Genomic DNA, 17,054 nt, shown 5'->3' on the forward strand with positions numbered 1-17,054 from the left:
TGTTGCAGCCTTCCAGTACTTGAAGGGGGCTTATAAGAAAAATGGGCACAACTTTTTTAGCAGGGCCTGTTGCGATAGGACAAGAGCTAATGGTTTTAAACCAAAAGACAGTAGATTTAGACTAGATATAAGGAAGATTTTTTTCACAATGAAGGTGATGAAACACTGGAACAGTTTGCTCAGAGAGCTGGTAGATGCTCCATCCCTGGAAACATTCAAGGACAGGCTGGACAGGGCTCCGAGAAACCTGATGTAGTTGAAGATGTAAAGATGCTCGTTACAAGGGGATTGGACTAGATGACCTTTAAAGGTCCCTTCCAACACAAACTATTCTATGATTCTAAAACAGTAGCTTTCAATCTGTGGTCCATAAAGCCCAAGAGTCCGTGGACTTTTTCTGGAAATGCAAAGTTAGCAAGACAATTCTCAAGAAGGAGAAATTTGATATGCTACCTTCTACAGCTTCACTGGAAAAACATTTAAGCTCCACTAACCAAAAAAACCCGATGAAAAACACTGCTCTGCAGTATCTGATCTGACCATCTTCTGTAGACACAAAAATATTAGAAAGAGGATAGAGTAAACCTAAAACTTAGCTGGCTGTTACTCAGTCTGGAAAAGTAAAAGGATGCTATTGGCTAAGAAAAACAGCAAAAGACACAAAACTGGTTGGTCAGCTTAGAGAGAACATGGGAGGAGGTCTTTAGAGTTGTACTGTATTCACAGCTGCTATTTGGAAAGGAAAATATATCTATGTCCTTATCTGATTTTTTCCCCCTTTTCATACAACACAAAGGTTAAACTAATTTTCTTTAAGGAGCAGATCTTACAGTTTCTGCCATTCATGCCATGGTGATCTCTAACTTAGACTACTAGGACAGCAATTCTGACAGATATAAATTGCAGGCATATTTGAGATCTAAGGCTAGTGCAGAATTCAGGAGGCCATTTGCTACATGGCATCTCTTTCAAATAGCGTCCAGCATAAGCAACCTTGGACCCGCATTGGCTCTTTAAATGTTAAAAGATACTACTTCAGGCATCAGCTTTGCCTTATAATTCCACAGAAATACTGAAAGAATGATTCTCCCCATTGCCATACTTGTACAGGTAAGATCAGAGATGGTGTGTGATGTGGTGATAGATTCATGAGCAAAGGAAGGATGTGGCGGAGTGCTTTACATGAAGCTATCTAACATTTAGAGGTTACTTTTTTTCCTTCAGACTAAAATTATTTCAATCTTCTCACCTTTAGGACATGTTGTTTACCTGAGCTGAAAAAGATTCAGTTAATCATGGCTTTAATTTAGCTAATAATAGATGCAGGATTCAAATTTGTGTTAATTATTGCTCTGTAGGAAGTCTTTTATTTAAAACCTGATTTTTGAGTTTTTGTGGAAAACAATAGTCATCAGTAATCTCCATTATTAGGACAGAAGCTGTGGATGCTGAGTACTGTATCAAGAAAACAACATTTTTATGTCAGTAAACTGTGAGAAAAGATGATTACTCCCTTGCTTAGCACAAGGTTTACAAATTAATATTTGTATTTATTTTGAACCTAAAAGCCTTATGTTTCCCTTCATTCTCTCTTCTCCATATGCAGAAGTACTCAGCAGACATTAAATATTTTAAGTCCTTAGCTACCAGAAAGGAGGTTTAATAACTGGAGGTACTTTTACAAAGGAAAATATTGACATTTTACAGATTGGATAGACTGGGACTGTAATCAAATATTCAAGATTGTGAAGGAGACTCATTAAATTAGTTAGAAATAGAGTTCTCAGCTTTTTCCATGCCATTTTCCTGAATCATAACAGGTAAATGAGAGAGTAAACTCTTAAACCAAGGAATATATCTACAACAGCACCTAACACATATATATATTGCAGCCTAAATGTATCTTCATCACTCCTTTATCCTAAAGTTGAGAACTTAAAATGGCGAGAAATTTGAGCTGGCTGTTAGGAAGTAGTATGGGACCTTGTGCTTACTACCCAAAGGAAACTGAAGGTGGGACAGTCAAATAAGTTGCCACAACTTCACATGAGCAACTATGATCTACCTGGAAGCCTCTGTGGCAAATGTGAGATGCAACACTTACTTCAACTTCAATTAACTTTTTTTTTCCCCCTCACTTTTTGCCTCACAGTTGTAAGAGATGAAAGAGATGAGTTACAAGATCCCATCTGACATGCAGTTGCTCATCAAGCCACAGTCACTCACCAATGGATGTCAACCCTTAAACACCTGCCCATCAGCCAATATTACAGCCAAAGAGTTAGAAATAATCCCTAATTTCAAAAACAAGTGGTTGGAGCCATTAACACCCTTCATAGCCTGTAGCTTGGTAGTCAGGAAAGGTCAGAGTGGGAAACCCAGAATCAAATCCTTCTTCTTTCAGACAGATAGAACTCATTCTCTTAAGGGTACCCAAGACTAAAAAGCTGTGGGGCAGAAGGGAGAAAATCCTTCTCACTCTTCCCATTGAATGTATGCCACTGTGCACGATTAGTTAAATATCTTCTTGACCAGAGGGGTGGAGAAAAAGGGGTGAAATTAAAAAAAACTCTATAAACTGATTGATAAGCGATGGCCCTACATTTCTGGTCCATGAACGTTTCATATAAAACATTCCAATAGCATTTTGAAAACAGCTATGAAACAAACATTCAAATCAAATGTAGGCCTACCCTTAACTGAAATTATTTAAAAGTGGAACATACAAGGAAAACTGAGTAAAACACTTCAAGCAAATAGAAATATGTTTTTTCTGATGTTTTTTTACTCTGGCAGCGGGCCAGGATATTCATTATTGTGATAACATTTCATTTAGTCTGTATAAGAGGAATGCATGGTGTGTGGATGGAGGTTTTCCGTCTCCTGTGGACCTGCATAATGGACTTTGTGAGTCACGACGTGGTTGTCCTATGGGAGCTGCAGCAGGGCACTATTTCTCTCATTGCCAGCTAAATTTTTTGAACATAGGACAACCGCATGCCTCTGTTCAGTTGGCATTTTTCTGTGCAGTGAAATAGCAGCTGACCAGCTTCATCCCTCCTTCTTGTTTGCTGCTTTTGGCTGATAGTCCACAGCCAGTGAAAAGCTAGATGACACCCAACTTCGATGCTTTCATGTCTACCAGCCTCATGGCTGGTTCCCACAGCTTCTGACACTGCTGAGTTTCAAAAGAGGGCCAAGATGGACACACCCAAATCCTTTTAATTGCTGCTAGTTCACATCAGCGAAATACATGTGGAATTTAAAGCTGTGGAGGTAGAGAGTATTACAGAATCACAGAATCATTAAGGTTGGAAAAGACCTTTAAGATCATCAGATCCAACCATCAACCCAACACCACCATGCCCACTAAACCATGTCCTAAAGTGCTACATCCACATGTTTTTGACTACTTCCAGTGATAGTGACTCCACCACCTCCCTGGGCAGCCTGTTCCAATGCTTGACCACTCTCTCAGTGAAGAAATTTTCCTAATATCCAATCTAAACCTCCCCTGGCGCAACTTGAGGCCATTTCCTTTTGTCCTGTCACTTGTTACTTAGGAGAACAACCTCACCATAACCCCTTTTCGGGTAGTTGTAGAGAGCAATAACATTTCCCCTCAGCCTCCTCTTCTCCAGGCTAAACATTCCCAGTTCCCTCAGCCGCTCCTCAGAAGACTTGTGCTCCAGACCCCTCACCAGCTTCATTGCCCTTCTTTGGACACATTCCAGCACCTCAATGTCTTTCTTGTAGGGAGGAGCCCAAAACTGAACACAGGATTCGAGATGCGGCCTCACCAGTGCCGAGTACAGCGGGACAATCCCTTCCCTAGTGCTGCTGGCCACACTCTGATGCAGGCCAGGTTGCTATTTGCCTTCGTGGCTACCTGGGCACACTGCCGGCTCATGTTCATCCGGATCCTTTTTAAAAGGACCCCAGCTCCATTTCCGCTGGGCAGCTCTCCAGCCACTCCTCCCCAAGCCTGTAGCGTTGCATGGGGTTGTTGTAACGCAAGTGCAGGACCCGGCACTTGGCCTTATTAAACCTCATACAGTTGACCTTGGCCCATCGATCCAGCCTGTCCAGATCCCTCTGCAGAGCCCTCCTACCCTCCAGCAGATCAACACTCCCACCCAATTTGGTGTCATCTGCAAACTTACTGAGGGAGCACTCGATTCCCTCATCCAGGTCATCAATAAAGATACTAAAGTAGACCAGACCCAAAACTGAACACTGGGGAACACCACTTGTAACCGGCCACCAACTGGATTTAACTCTGTTCACCAGTAAGGCTTAGGCTGAGTGCCACTAGACCAGTTGGTGTTCTAGAGATGAGATATCTGTGCATATTTAGAATCCATTTCTGTAGATGATGCTCACGGTCCTGGTACTGTACACAGAGAGGTGCAGGTGTTTGGAGAGTTCCCAGCCCTCAGAATATTTATTCTCCAAAGACAGGCAGAGAGACTTACTTACTGGCCTCCTAGTTTCCTTTGGCTGACTTCACCAAAAGGCAGGGTCTGATCCCTTGGAGCACACTTCTGTGGAGATTTGTGTGGTGATGTGCATGTTTTTCTTAAAAAAAACAAAGCAACAAAGAAACATCCCTGGGCAAAACAGTTTATTCTGTAGATTCCTGTCGTCCAAGCTAAATGTTAATGCACTTACAAACAGCTAGTACCTCCAAGAGCCCTGGGGACAGTAAAGCCTAGTTTCCTAGGAAGCCATGTTTTGGAGATGAATGTACATTCCCAGGTGTCTAGTGTGCACAAAGCTCACTTCTGCCATTGGGGTAATTAGTAAAGGCTCTCTTGGCAGAATTTAATAGCTCTGATAGCTCTAATTCTCTGACAGTGGGCTCAAAAGTTGTTAGATGAGGACAGGCCATGAAAAAGAGAAAGAGAGAGGAGTCTGTATGAGTCGTGTTTCCCTAAGAAAGCAGGGTTTTATATACTCTGTCACATACATTGACCAAGCCCAGATTCAGACGGAAAAAAAAATTTCTGTCCACAAAGACATCCTTTTCTCCCAAAAATTCCACTCTCAGTATCATATTAAGCAGAAAATCCAAAAGACAGCTGAAGAGCTGTTGACAGTCTCACCAAATCTGGTATACACATACAAAATATTTTGGTTCTAAGTGATTGTAGTAATAAAAAACGAATGATTGTAAAAGTCCCAACCAGTTATAGTTTGGGATTGATCATACTTGGTTTTTCAAAAGAAATGAGTGATGCAAAGGGTAGAACTGTTTTACCCATCCATGCAGTTTTCATGCTTGTGTGATTTCGGTCAGGTATACACTAACAGTCAGGAGTCTACCTTTGCATATTTCTTGTATTCAATGACATCGAAAAAGAATGTTATAAAACTTTATATAGGCTGATAAATTTTATCCCTTTACATAGGAATATTTTAATTTTTTTTAAATTTCCCTAGAGAACATTTTGTGCAAATGTAAACATCAGTATGTGTTTCTTTTAGAGTCCCAGTGCATGCCTTCTTTTCCTCCAATAATTTCACCCTCATCACTATTCCTTCATTTTCTCTTATTACCATGCATGTAATGGGCCTTCCTGAGGTAGCATGTAAGTTCACCTTGAAACCAACATTAAGGAATGCTTCTGCTGCAGTACATGTACAAAAACTAGACAACTCTGTTAATCTCACAATTCAGTTTGCTACTCAGCAGTCTCAGGATTTGCACACAATTATCATGAGTAAAACTACTCAACCAGATTGGTTAGAAAATCAAATTATTTTCCACCTGCATGATGTGGGATAAAAAAAGATATAAAATTGCAAAGATTTCAGGAGTAGTACTGACTCAATTATAATTTTTTTCTTTTGTCTTTTTTCTTTTTTTTTTTTAATTTTCTTTTTCTTTTCTTTTTTCTTCTATTTTTGGACCAATTTAACATTTATTTGTGCCAGACATAAATCTTAGGAAGGCATATTGGTGGATCATAACCCTTCCACCCCAAGGCAAGTCTTCTATTCATAATACATATTTCATAACTTACTGTTATCTTCCCGCCTGAATAACAAACTGAAAAACCAGTGCCTGCAGCATATTATGATGTTTTCTGTCCAAGAAACTTGCCAAAGAGGAGTCTAAAAAGATAAGACAGATAAATTTTAAGTCTCCTAAGACAACATACTAATTCAAACAGATATCATTCAGTGCTAAGCTGATCTCCAATAAAATGTAACCATTTAAAAAACTATTTGTTTCAAGGAAAATTTTTTAAATAAACTGTCAGAAAGCTTTTGAAAATTTCCTGTTTCATATATCATTTTGATAAGGTTTTATTTTCCTGTAAATGTAAATTGTCTGTAAATACTAATGCTGAAATATCAAAATTTTCCAAGGGTGAGCAATTTCAGGTTCCAATCTTTTCTTGAAATTACATAAAATTACTTATGGTGTCCCCTTTCCTTCCCAAAATTGTTGCTTTCCCATCTCACTAGTACCTGTGTTATCAGCTACATAGGGTTGGATCTGATAATGTGCAGATCACTCTTAGTCTACTAAAAACTCAATAAGGGAAATCCAACATTTAAAACTACATGTGCATGCTTAATTGCTTTATAGACCAGAGTTGTTAGCATGAAGAGAGCTGAACCATTTGTAAACCTCCTAGGGCAAGGACATATTTTTGTATTGCAAAGCACTGCACCCTTTAGGGCAATACTAGAAGTGACGGTCATATGTACACACTTTCCAAAGAAAGGTTTTGGGCTTGGTATCTAATATAGAAAATTAAAAAAGACCGATAAGGGTTGGCTTAATGTAATGGTTTTTTGGGAGATTAGGAAAATCCACTTTTAAACCCTATGGAAAATAACTTTGTAAATCAAAGATTTTTGTGGTGAGCTTTCTGTTTTGTTTCTTTGTGGTTTTTTTACATATGTCTTTAATATAAATCTGTAATGACAAACTAAACTAACAACAGATTTGTTTTGATTCGACTTACTTAGCTTCAAAATCATGTGGTATTAAAAGTAAAACCTGATGGTATTTTTTTGTAACTGTTTTGCTGTGTCTCTGTTATTCACTAGGTATAGTTCCTACTGAGTGTAGTAAGATCAGGATTGATATCTAAGGTGGTATTTTGAAAATAATATAAAGCAATATATACACACACACACAAATATATATACATATGTATATACAAATACATATATAATGCGTATATATATGTATGTACGAAAGTATATAGCCCAGAAAATTTTCACAAAGATTACAGATCTCTTCTTTATAGATGCACTATATCCACATGAAAGGGTTAAAATAATTATAATTTTGAACACAATGTGTGCTGAGTGTATCGTAGCTATACATAACATCTGCCCAAGTCTTTGCAGATGTTACTTAGCTTTGCCAAAGAGTTTCAACACTCTGGATGAGGTCTTGAACTCAGGTTTGGCTGATCCAATGTAATCTACAAAATTTCTTCCTGAATGTAGAAGGGAAACTAAATGAGTTAGAATTGCTCTGGTCAGCTGATTCCCCCACATCCATTTCTTGCGTTTTGGAATTACACATGACAAAAAGCTATCCTCAGAACACCAAAGAAGGGGTCAAGAGTTTTTCAAAAGCAACTGTGAATAAACAGAGCTAAGTATCAATACATACTACCAGCTTAGTCTCACACAGGATAAATATATTTAAAAGACCCAGGTTAACAGGAAGAAACTTTAATCTTTTTATCTTATCCATGTTACTAAAATCTATTCCTTGATGAAGACCTGATTCAGTGCCTTACAAACATAAACGTCTGAAGAAAAATCACTAGTCCTTTGAGTAATTATTAGCACTTCTTATTTACCTCCAGTTTTTCTTATTACGCTTTGCATCTGATATAATAAAGGAGAATTTGAGGGAATGTGAATAGCAAAATAAAAATATAGTTAAGTCAAAGAACAGTAAGCAAGAAAAGACCATTTCACAAATGTTTCCCAATGCTGATTTTTAGCCCATTGAAAAGATAAGATAGTCAGCATTAATCAGCTGCTAGTAATGGACATTTTCACTCCCTCAAGTTTGTCACCCACCCACGCTGTTCCCATTTCAGCAAAAATAACATAGCATGGTACTAATAATGCTTTATTCCTTTACATATTTTGGAACAGTAAATTCTGTATGGGAAGAAATGCTTCTTGTGCCACTATGCTTCCCAGAGAATGCAGTTTTCCAGATCATTAATTTCCGTTCACCTATTTTCAGGTTTGCTTTGATATAAGAATGAACCCTTGGGACGTGATCTTGTGCCTTCTCTGAAAAGTCCACAGCAATTATCATCTTATTACAAGTAGTCCTTCCAAGCCGCTACAGAATGAGGATTTAGGAACAGTCAGATGGGTCTAATGATATACCCATAAAAAACCTACAAGTCTTTCAAGATTAGTTATATTTGTGAGTATATACTATACGAACATGTGCAAAAGGGATCCCAGACATAAGTATGCACCACTGATGGGAGTTTAACTTTCTAATGAGATCTCTTATTGTCTCCTACTTCCCTATAAACACTAACTTTAATATAAAGACATTAAGTACCCTGCCTTCAATGGTGATGGAGCCTTTGTCTTCTCTCAAGAAGTGAATTGGTTCCTAAGATTTTAATATAGCTAACTGATGCTCCAAATGCTGAAAGTTACTGTGTTGTTTCAAAGCAGAAAATGCCATTTATTCTTCAAATTATGTATGAGAGAAAGCAAAATATGACAATTCAAGAGAGAAGCTGGTGTTAGATCCTCCCAGACACTGGTTATTTCAAGAATAGGAGCAATATGTCTTTTCCACGGTATTTCTGTATGACTTTGACCTATTTTCCACTTTCATCTTAGGCAGCTGCAATTGCTAAACCATCAGACTATATAACAAAAAATTGCGTGCAGCCAAAAAAGTCACACTAGGGAGGACAGCTTACTTTTACATAGATTAGTAGAATTGTCTTTTTGAACTTTCTGTCCATTAATAAGATCAGGATCTTAAAACTTTTGTAACAACTACACTTAAAAATGTTAGTGATTACTGTAAATTACTGCTTAATTTCTTATGGTAATTTTCAAACTTTTGGCACATCACAGGGCTAAAACACAGTCAGTAAATGCAAGGCACCAGGATGAGAAATACAATTTTAATGACAAAGGAACAACTCCAGAGCAGCTGGAAGTAAAAACAAGAGCTTTGGAGTTCATGTTCACAGTTGTTCAAATGAAATTAAACATTTTATAGTCTTCAACTCCATTTTTAAAGGAGGAAAAGGATATAGAGGTTTTAATCTGTATAAAGTTATTGTATTCACCTCTATTCTCATCTTCAAGCCAACTCAGCTGTCTTTTTTTGCTCTTGCAGAAACATTGCTCAGAATTCAGGCACCAAGCTCCTTAAAACCCTGATAAGCAGCTGACTTACCTAATGGGAGAATCACATGATTTCTTGAATCAATCACTTAATTTGGACAGAAATTTCTGTAAAAATATAAAACCTAGTAAGCAATATTTTTGATACAAAAGATAAATTGGAAATAATATGTATTAAAGGGAAAATCTACAAGTGAACATGTTGCTAGCCCTCACTTTACAGCTCTTAACGTGTATTTGAATGCAAAGGCAAAGCTTGAAAATCACAGTGCATACATACAAACACATTTGACTCTGCTCTTCTTTACCACTTGATTTCTTAGGTTGTGTCTGCACAGTGTAAAGCCTTTGCCGGAGGGTATTCTCTGTATGCTGCCCCAGGTCTGCTCCCTGCTATTTGGCCACCTCTACACCCCCACACTCACTTACTGCTTTTATACCAAAACAGCTGTTTCTGGAGTCAGCTGAGACAAAGATCCATCTAATTTTGCTAGCAGCTAACTTGGATACCATTAAGTTTGTTTTTTCACTACTTAAAATAATGTCAGCATCCAGTCCAGCTGAGGACTGAAGTGCTCCCACTAGGGACTAGCACTACCCCCACCTCTGTCCTGTTTCGCCTTCCATCTCTCATCCACAGGCCTGGAAGATATTTCAGACCTACAGACAGGCCTGCCCCACCGCTACAGACTTGACTGGCAACTGGGGCCGTCGGCTGCTCTTCTCCTCTTGTTTGGGTACCGTGAGTCTCCATCCTGCCTGCCGGGTTGGCTCTGGGCTCACCCGTCCTTACAGAGCAGCTCTGCTCCTTCTGCTCCTTGACAGCTCTGACTTCACACAAACCGGCTATTTCAATGCAATACATCTATCCTGGGGATCTGTCTGACTCCAGCTAGTGTTTAGGAATTGAAAGTATACGGTTCTTCTGATGTGAAGCACCAAATTCTGCACATGACAGAATTGGAGCCATTTGCAATCCCCAATAACTATTGCAATTTAGAAATCAAAACTCAGAAAGACACTTCAGAAACACGGACATTAATATCAAGAACTGTAATGGTCCTGAAATAATACTTACAGGAATCATGTTTCAAAGATCTGCATGGTTCTTTCATGATACCTGAACAGCTAGTCCTAACAGTAATTCAAAAAGGTACATACGGTTTGGCAAGGATGATTGCTTTTGAGTCAGTGGAAATTATCCAGCTGAATCCTAGACAGGTTTTAGCATTGTACTTTCAAGTAACAGGTTTTTTAGAAAGCTTTCTAGATACTTAATTTCTGTATAAGATTTTTAAATGAATGTTCTGTTTCCAGAAATGCAGGCTGTCTCCCACACTTGCAAAGAACCATGTCATACTCATTAACATAGTGTCATTCCAGGGGTGCAGATTTTTACAGACTAAGTTAAGTTTCTACGTGTTAAAGTGATAGTAGATATGACACTGCATTGACTGAGAGATGAATCCTGATTACTTGATAAGGAAAAGCAGGATCTGAGAATTTGCCATAATGGAGCAAATCTGTCCAACCCAACATTTGGTTCTAAATAGCCTGTACTTCGTGCAATAATCCACATCATGTGTGACCCTATACAAAACACACTACCTAGTGAACAAGTAGAGAATAACTTTTTTTTAATCATTTTGCTAATGTTAAATTCTTGACAAGAAAATGTAAGATGTTTCCCTTCATTAAATATGTAGCCACTTAAAGAATTAAATATTGAAACAATGATGTCGCACATGATTCATCTCCAAGAATACAGATTTCAGGGATCAATCTGAAAATAACCAGTGATGAGGAATAAAATATTGATTCAAGTTTTATAGAAAACACAGACTTATCAGCCAAGTCTCTCTGTTTAATGTGAATTTGGGAGCAGATTTCCTTTGGTGCCACTTCAGTTTGAATTCAATTTTTGTTACTGCTGCAGGTATCTGGTTCATTTTTTCCCTCTTTTTTAATTAGAAGTAAACAGATTATGAAATCGAGTCCACCATGTTCATGGGGAATTTGCATACCAAGGTGGCAAGCTACCTCTGGGTCCAGAGCAAGAGGATGTTCACGGTCCAGGGAACAAGACCAACACAGAAAGGTCAAACAAGCTGGGCCCATTTAATTCAAAGGAAAGGAGACAAAGAGAATTATTATAACAGTCTCCAAATACATAGAAGGCTGCTGCAAAGGGGAAGGCTTTTTACTTGTCTACAGGAGATAGGAAAAGATGATGAGAACTTAAATTTTAGGAAGATTCAAGTTAGATAATGGGAAAACCTTTCTGATGGGGAGGTTATCAAAGCACTGCATTTGATTTGCTGGTCACAGACACTCTAGCATAAGAAGTGAACATCTGCGAGGAATGACTTGAATACTTTATTCTTTCTTGGGACTGGGAGGTGAACTACACAACCTTTTACAGTCCTTACTAGATCTAATTATCAGTGCCTCTGAAAGTGTGTGCTTTGGCAAATAGTACACATATATACAGATTTCAGTCTTTCTTCCTAATTTTGAGTGGAAAGGAAGGCTTTTTCTGAGACTCGTGGTTGACCGTTGCTTAAAAATCCCCAGTCATCGGATTCACTTACTAATTAATTCCTACACACGCTTTACATTTAAGTTTATAACACCTGCCAATCCTAGTCCACCTTCCGTTGAATCTATATGGAATCCATTCTACAGAAACATACTGAGGGAGAGGGAATTTAATTATAATGACTTTCAAAACCAAAATCTCTCCCTATGAGTCTGCTTAAGCACTACAACCATCATGCATTCCTGGGCTAAAAGAAATACCCAGCAGTGTTTGTATAAGCAAAGAATGAGGCACAACAAGTGTGTCACCATAGAAAACTCCTAAGCTGCATTCCCACAGATGCTTGGGATTGCTTTGCAGTCATTCAAACTAATAATAGACAAATATACTAACTACCTAAAGCTTTGTTTTGCACGTGTCACTTTTGCAGATGACTATGTGGCACATGGAAAAAATAACTTATTTTGGTTTTCCCTAATTTTATGAAAGATAGGATATTTTTTGTAGTGTTTGTGGAAATAGTTTCTAACCTTATGGCATTAGCTATCATAACAAATATTTGTAATATTTACTTCAATATTTAAGATTTATTTTTATTCAAATTGCATAGCCTACTTGTTCTTCCAAAACAGAAGTGTGTCTTTAGCCAATTTTTCACATATTCTAAAAACATATTACTCAGTGGGACCAATATCACCACAAAAAATTGAAATGGCTTCCATGAAATTACAAGGCCTCAGTCTATAACACAAATCTATAATAGCCAAGGCTACCAAAATATTCATGTTTTGCAGTTATATTCAAGATTGACAACATACAGTATGAATCCTGGCACTTCAGCCAAATACTGATTGCTTATTCTACAACAAAATTCACAGTTCATTCTGTAATGTGGTCAATGCTTTTTCTAGGAAATCACCTTCTTCTTAAAGCAATATTCAGTAACCTTTTGAATAGCCAACTCATGGTAAATTTTTGTCAGTTTTTTTTGGGTAAAGCATTCCAGTTAAAGAGTGGAAGGAAGGACATAGCATTCATTTGCTTCAGTAGAAATCTACAAAGAACGATTGGCTCTGCTAAGAAATCAAAGTTGGCCATCTGTCCTATTAAACCTTCTGTTGTCCACTGTGCAGATTATTCAACTTATTCAGAGTTCACTCAGTTCCTTCCATGTTATTCTCTCCTGAGAAGTCTAGAAAACACACATCCATCCACCCATCCGCATACATACATACATATTAGTGGCAATCATTAAACTGTATTATAGTACACAGTTGTAGTTTATGCTAGTATATTTTATATCTATGCATAATACCAATCTACAGCAATGACACCATTTTTCTTAATGTTATTATGTTGAGGATATTCTTGTTTAGATTTTCTCATGCCTAATACTAAAACACATTCCTACATATTCTTGAGTAGAACTGTGCAAAGGGTAAACTCCCTAGAGATGCCAAAACTTAAAAATTTGACATCGTTCCATTTTGAAACAAACCAGACTTTTTTTCTTTTTTTTTTTGGGCAAAATAATTTTCTGGGGGGAAAGCTATTATGAATTCTGGAAAACCTTTCATTTTTACACTATCAACACATTTCAGACGCATTGTTGTGTTTTAAAAAAACATGTATTTCCAGAAATCAATATTGTTTCAAAATATAAAAGCAGTCAGTCATGTTTCCATGACTGAATCAATTTGGGCTAATAGTTAAGATCTGACAAAACTGTAGTTTCCAATGAAACTCGAGAGAGTTTCATTTTCCAATGAAATTCGAGGGAGGCGAACCTTCCTCTTTGCTGAGCACTGGTGAGGCTGCAGCTGGAGTATTGTGTCCAGTTCCTCATTCCCCAGTACAAGAGAAATGTGGACATATTGGAAAGAGTCCAATGAAGGACCATGAAGATGATGAAGGGACTGGCCCATCTCTTCTGTGACGAAAGGCTGAGAGAGCTGGGACCGTTCAGCCTAGAGAAGAGAAGGCTGAAGTAGGGATCTTATTAATGTATATAAATACCTGAAGGGAGGATGCAAAGAGGACAGAGCCAGGCTCTATCAGTGGTGCCCAGTGACAGGACCAGAGGCAATGGGCACAAACTAAAACACAGGAGGCTCCCTTTGACCATCAGGAAACACTTTTTTTATTGTGAGGGTGACCAAGCACTGGTAGAGGTTGCCCAGGGACGTTCTAGAGTCTCCTTCCATAGAAACATTAAAAAAATGTCTTGAGCAGGGACCTTGGACCAGATGACCTCCATCAGTTCTTTCCAACCTCAGTCATTCCGTGCTTCCTTGTTCTGTAATATTTCTTGTTTGCCTGTTGTGTCAGAGACAATACTATTTGTAGTTAGGGATGGTGATAAATGGAGGATCCCTATTCAAATACAGAACAAATGAAAGGAACAAGTAGATTCTTGAATTTACTAAAAAATAAAGACTACCTGAGGTATACAGAATGTTTCTTGAGATAATAGTATTCATATTTTTATATAGGAGGACATCAGTGAACAATGTATCAACATACCACTTTTTAGGAGTTAAGATCAAGAATAGCTTCATATTGGTTGTGTCTGAACACGATAGTCCTGCAGAGGAAGATGAAAAGAGCAGAGCAAGATTGCCGCCTGCCTTTCTCTCCATGGCACAGTTGGGAAATCCTCCAATCCAGCCACAGTAAATCCGTTCTTTCCCATGTAACATTTGTGTTCTTGTGCTCCACTCCCATGTTTTCTCTTTTGTCTAGATCATGGCAATTTTCTTCAAGAGACAGCAGGCTCCCACAGAGCAGCAGATGTAGCCATTGGGCCCTTTGTAGTCAGCAAAGGATGGTAGAAAGCAGGGATGTGGTGACCTTGGGGGGATTATAGCTATTCGTACAACATGGGTCCTGATAAGGCAGGACAATAATACGTCCTGTTGGCTGTGCATGTGTACAGGCCTGTGTTTCATATGGTTCCACCTCATCTCACCTTTGTGGTGCATGGATGAAAAACCACTTGCAGAAATGTGATTCAACATGACACATGTTTTTAAGGATCAGAGCACTTCTGAAGAGGATGGTCTAAGCAAGCCACTCATATAAGCTACTACTACAAAAGTCAGAGATAACCAAGGAAGTTCTCAGGAGCTGTTGATAGACTTTGGGCAGAAAGTGACCATAAGAAGGAGGTCAGGCTCTCTTCCCTGAGGAGACAGGAGAGTTCATTCATGTATATTAGTTTTAGGTCAACAATAACAATCCAAAGGAATAGCTGTCAACAAGCAGCTCAACGTTAATAATAATATTTATTGTAGCTAATGAAACAAGTATGCTTGCTTGTCATTCTGCTACTCATTTCCCCATCACAGTTTCTTCCATAGCTTTTCTGACTTCCTCTGAGACAGCAATTCTTCAGCCCTCTGTAGAAAAGCTAAAAAGTGATTTCTTTTTGCATGTTATAGGCTCTCCACAGGCATTGCAAAGCTTCTGCAAATAGACTCTTAAGGAAGAAAAAATAAATGTGGACTCTCTGGCTACAAGGGGTTTCAGGGAATGTGAGTCTAATACATTACATCTGAAAATCATTTTGCAGTGTCTGAGTCAGAATTTTTGGGTTGATTTCTTAAGGTATACATACATGCACGTGTGTGTGTACATATATATATGTATATATGCATACTTACTATTACAACAAAAGAGGACAAATATAAACTTCCTCTTAATCAAAAGGTTGTCTTTTTTTGTCAGTTTTCTATAGCAGCAGGGAGCTTGCTGAATTTGACAAGCTACTTAATGTGAAATAAAGCTCTATCTGTTAACGCCAAGATTGAATGTTGTTATTTCAAATGCATATCAACTAAGTTTCATTTTCCTTTTCTTATAAAATCTGCATAAATACCATGTTTATAGTCAAAAGGACATGAGTCTTTTATGAAAAAGTCTAAATAACTTAGATTAAATCAAATTGAGCACACCCAAAGGAACCTGATATTGGAGGCAACCTTTTAGCAGCTCAAGAGTAACTTTGCTTTTGAAGAAACAGCTTATAACTAGTGATGGTAGGATGATGCTTCTTCCAGAGCAGTTGCTAAAACCCATAATTCTTTTGTTCCATGTTTTTACATATTTTGTTACAGTGGCAAGGTCACTTTCAAGAAAAATGGATAAGGAAAAGACTCGCATAACATCTTAAATTACTATATTTTCATTAGAAGAGATAGTATTCCCTGGAGAAGTTTCTCTGAGAGACCAGCCAGCACTAAGAGTCATATACTCTCCCATATGCAGGCATTAAAAAAAACCCAGAAATAACCAAACAACAAATGCAGCTACAAGTTAGTGCTGCATCATGCACTGGCTGCAGATCTTCCTGTGTCCCAGGGTGATAGTAGTATAGTATGTGAACAGGTGAGAGCTCTACCACTCCACTGGTCAGCAAACCAAGATGTAGGCTTGTCAGAAGACACTAACAATGATCATAAGAGCATTCTGTTAATGGCTGTGAAGCCAGAGTTCCAGGTACATTCATAGTTACTTATATCAGAATAAAAGAAGAAATCAGGGTAAAAGATGAAACACAGCAGAGAAACTGGCTGGTTCAGCTTCAGCCTAGTGAAGACAATACAGACAGCTATGGAGCATATTCTACAGTAATCTCTCTCTGCTCCTGTATTCCCTTTGCACAGCTCATTGGATTTGGCTCTTCTCAACTGGCAGATGAAGAACCTGCTCTGTTAAGCTACCAAATAACAGAGAAGATGACGAAACATCAGGCAACCTTATCTGTCCCAACAACAGCACATGCTTGTCTAAACAAATGTCTCCAGAAGGTGTAAAAAACACATGGTGTGAATATTAATGCTGTCTGTGAAGAAGATAACAGTCAAATTACAGGATTTAGGAGATGGTGTTGACCACATGTTGGAAAGACAGAATATGACCTCCTGTGGTTGCATCTCCAGGCCAACAGCTATTCTGTCAATGCAGGACCCTGGGCCTCAGCTCTGCCGTGCTTTACATGCAGAGCAATGACCGCTCCTCTGTTTGCTGTTCCTTTGTAACATCTTACTGCAGCTTGCAAGTTTTGCTATGCTATGTAGACAATTTGTTTTGAAATAAGGTTGCAAAAAGCCTTTCATTTCACTCACAGCTAAACCCAGGG

Source organism: Phaethon aethereus (genome assembly GCF_964289735.1).
Source record: "Phaethon aethereus genome assembly, chromosome: 1".
Classification (NCBI taxonomy): domain Eukaryota; kingdom Metazoa; phylum Chordata; class Aves; order Phaethontiformes; family Phaethontidae; genus Phaethon; species Phaethon aethereus.